The sequence below is a fragment of the Peromyscus californicus genome, unplaced genomic scaffold (genome assembly GCF_007827085.1).
Source record: "Peromyscus californicus insignis strain IS unplaced genomic scaffold, ASM782708v3 Scaffold_10__1_contigs__length_136768540, whole genome shotgun sequence".
In the NCBI taxonomy this organism is placed as follows: Eukaryota; Metazoa; Chordata; class Mammalia; order Rodentia; family Cricetidae; genus Peromyscus; species Peromyscus californicus.
The window spans coordinates 3143362-3147940 of NW_026294391.1; positions in this window are offsets into that span (position 1 = coordinate 3143362).

Sequence of the window (4579 nt, forward strand, 5' to 3'; positions counted from 1 at the left end):
ACTTTAAATGTACATTACTAAGTAAAAGGAATCAATCAGATAAAGATACACACACACACACACACACACACACACACACACACACACACACACCAATTATATATTAATCATTCCAAGTGCTGGCATTCTGGTCCACCCCTTGGGGACCCGCCCTGCATCCTGATGTAAATCCTCTTTAAGGAAAATATTTTCCCTGTTGGTTATTTGCTGCGCTCTTACCCTGCGAGGAAATGTCACAAAACTCGACAGAATCCACTAACAAGAGTTTTATTAAGATAAGGTAAAGAGACAGAGGTGCACAGGCCTGTGGAAAGACACGTGAGTAAAGATGGAGCCGGGAATCATGGCACCGACTTATAAAGGCTGGGCCGTGGCCTGCGCACACAGGCTCATATGGCTATTCCACGCATGTGCGTAGATCACATGGTTGTGCTGCGCGCTTTATGCAATCACGCAAAGCCACAGGGTCCTGGTCATGTGAGACATTTTGACCCTGAAATGGTTAGGCAGAGGTGACTAAATTCCACTGGGCATGCGCAACTATGCCCAACTGTTGGGGCGTGTTGTGAATCCATATCACTCCCTTCTTCTTCCTTCCTCTTCCTCCTTTTTTGACCATGAGGTGTGTATACCACCACTTTCCCTCTTTCTCTGACTCTTTCTTCTTCTCTCCCTCTTTACCTCTCTATCTCTCTGTTACGATAAACTTTCCATGTGGATGCTGTGCCTGCATAGTATGAGTGACTTTCCATGCACTGCAGTACGCCACTGCATCTGCATGGCCTGTCTCCCTCACCAGTGTGGTACCTTGGCCCAACTCGCTAGGCCTCCTGTGTGCCATATCATTACATTGGTGCTCCATGACTTGGCGGGTTCTCCCACTGCTTTCTACTGCCTACCAGCAGTCTGAGAAACTCTGGGACCCTATACCGTCTAACACCATCACTTTTCCAACTGGAGGACCACTAGGACTCTATTCTTTTGGCAAGATTTTCCCCGTCCCTTTTGGCCATTTTCCATGAGTGAGGATTTGTCTCCTCCAGACCATGGTCTCTCACCTCTTGAACCTAGTACCGGCAACAACATGTCTTGGGCTTTCAGCCCTCCAGCCCCTGTTCTTATGCAATGGCATATGGCAACAGCTTGTGCCCACTCACTCCATGACCCATAGCCTTTGGATGATGATCCACTGGCTATCTTGAGGTGTTATCAGTCCTCACTGCCCCTCTGGGATGCTGGTGGTCAGTCTATTGGACCCTCCTCCTCACTGTGGAAAATGTGCCTACCACCTAGCCTCTATCCCAGCTTTAGCCTGTTGGAGTCCTTCCTCATCTCCCCTCCCTCATGCTCCTCCAGTCTCTGCCAAAGTAGTTACATCATCACCTGTCGCCAGATCCCTTCACCCTCATGCTTTTGCTCTTAAACTGTTCTCTCTCTATCTGTTCCCTGTTTCCCACTCTTCTTGCTCCTCCTGCCACTGCTGCTGGCACTGCTCAGGGTGAGTCACTTGGAGCTGAGCCCCTCCCCCATCTGGCAACCCACCCTCCCTTTGCTGCTGCGGTTGCTGCTGCTACTCGGGAGACCCAGGATACCTCCCTTATCTTCTGCTTCTTCCTGGCTTTCTCCCACCTGCTGTCTCTCAGTCTATTCCTGCAGTCCTGTAAATTCTTATCTCTGGCTTTTTAAGTTGGTCAGCTGACAGTTTTCTGAGAAATTTTGTATGTCATTCTGTTAAAAAGTTTATTTCGTATGTGCGGATGGAAATGTGTTATTGAGGTGACCACATGAATGTGTTTCTGACTGACTTTTGAATGCTTGAGTTTATGTGTCCCATATATGTTCCATATGTCTTGAAGGAAAAAAAAAGAAAACCCACGTGAACACATGGTCAGGCACCAGAGGGTGATCACATGGTCAAGCAGGCATCATCTTGGCTAAGGTCAACAAGGGACAGGTCATATGACCTCACTGCCTTCTTTACCAAGGGCAGCAAAATGTCACTTCCTGTCAGTGGCTTAAGCATGGGCAGGGTGCCTGGCACTCAAGCTGTTTGTGCAGGGTTGGGGGGTGGGGAGAGGTCAGAAAAGCTTCTGCCTTGAGCCACACATTGTTTTATGGGGTGGAGGACTCAAGCCTCCTGTCACAGCCTGGCATTCCTTCCTCCATGGCTGCTTGAGTACTCATGTGGGCAGGGCCTGGAGACTATCCTCTCCCCTTCCAGGATCTCAGGCATCAGCAGAGCCACATGCCAACTTGCCAACTCATTTTATAGATAAAAAAAAATCAAGCCTTACTTTTCCTAAATCTACTAGGTCTCTTGACACAAATAAATGATTTAAATGCTTCAGATTACTTTCCCCTTCTATGATATTGTTATATTAAGATTTCAAAAGTTCAAATTTTACCATTAATAGAATTCTGATACTGTTTGGGTCACAAGCTCAGGATTTAAATTTTTTGTTGGTTGTCTTTTAAATATAAACTTAAACTTCTCATCAGGCCAAAGACATCTCTGTCCAATCTTTACCTGGCTCTCTCTAAATAAAAATGCACATACCTTTTAACCCAAATCTGTAATTTTGCTAGGACTCAAAGGTATGAGCCTAGATACCCATTATCTGTACCTGCTTTTCTATGATTTAGATTTCAATACTGATTGATAATACTAATGTATCTAAAACTTATGTCCTTTTATAAAATAAGAATTCATATAAGCCTCAGAGGATCAAAAGAAGCCATTGGATCTACTTCACAGAGGTCAAAAGAACTCAAGATAAGTACAACGGTACAGCTGAATGCATTTAATATTGCTTGTGTGTATATGATTTCAGGGCTGACTATTTGATATTGGATAACTACAGGCAGCTTGCCTATAATTCTTTGTGTCAAAAAGCATCTTGATGTAAATATTAGTACTGTACCTTTTACAGAGACCTAGAGAATGTAAGCAACTTTTGCAAGATCACAGAACTAGCATGTTCTAGAGCACATCTGCCTTTGTTGAGATTTGAGGAGTATTTTCATATTCTTTACAGACTTATAGTGATTCAAAGGATAGAATATGTTGCTTAATTATAGCTAAAACTGGTTGGTCAGAGGTTCAGGGGATAACAAAACTGTTTCCCTGATATGGTAGCCTTGCTAAACAAAATAATTCTTTGGAAAAAAATCCTCACCACCTCAGAACCAGCAATTCCATTGTGTCTTCCTAATTACAACGAGAACAGGAAAGTTAGAGATTTACTAGACACATCTGATCCTAAGGACAAAATGCCTAGATTCAGAGTCTGAGGCCATTAAGGTCATATGTTTGATAGATAAGATAATTGATAAACAAGATATATATATTTTATGATGGAGTTTCTGGTCTCCCAAGTGGGTCCTTTTCTCACAGGGTCCTTTTCTCATAGTTGGGCCACACCCTGACTCACAAGCCCCTTTTCTCCTATTCTGTTTGGCCCTGGGATCTTTCCCCTGTCACTCTTCTTTGCCTTCTCAGGAGATAGTAAGTCCTAGTATTATGAAAGCTGCTAATATATTGGAGACTTAGGGAATACTAGTTGATAGTCATTCATACCTAATGGACAAACAGTCTTCAAATGCTCAGAGATCTGCAGAATATGGCACTTAAAATGTTTAATTTAAAAGCTTTTCATGATAGAGAGAGACACTGTGTCTGCATGGCATGAGTGACTTTCCATGAGCCACAGCCTGCTGCCGTGTCTGCATGGCATGTCTCTCTGCTTCAGTAGGTTTTCCATTTGGCTAGCAGACACATCCAAGTGTCAATTACTGACTGCAATCTGCTCGAAATGACCGTGAGCTCCAGACTTGCTGAAGGCTGATGTACTCTCTCCCATAGCTGCCTCCATCTGAAACCAGGTACAGGGTTGTTATCTGACAGAACTGTAGAGACAAGAAACAATTACATTTTCCTGATATTTTGTTGCTTGCCACAAACTGACTGGACAGCCACAAGTATGCCTGTGGAGACTCTTAACTACCTGAAAAAAAAGGGGGGCACCAGGGAGAAGAGACAGAGGTACAAATGTCCAGTGATTTCTTTCAATATCATCCATCATAAAAACTGAGTGAGGTCTAAACAGAGGCCAGTAGTGTGACCACAGAAGAGGCAGGAAGTAAGTAATCTAGCTCTACCTTAAAAGGCACATTATATATAGTAGACCACAGAGTCCTTTAAAGTCAGTAAAGTATGCAGTTGAAAGTATTTATTTACTTAGAATTGGAATAAAACAGTGAAAATAACACTGATTTAAGCATTGATGCATGGTAGGTCAAGTCTACTTAGCCTAATATGTGACTGTAGACAGATTTTATTCTTTGTAGCCTGTAATTAACTGCTACATCCAAAATGTTGCCAACAAAATATCCTTTGTGGAGCCCCAATATTCACCTTTCTCTTCTTCCTGACTGTAGGGGCTGTGTAACCAGCCACATCCTCATGCTCTTGCTGCTCTGCCATGATGGACTGGATCTCCTTGAAACATAAACCAAAATAAATCCTTCTTCCCTTACATTGAGTCTGTTATATATTTTGTCATAGCAATGAGAAAACTAA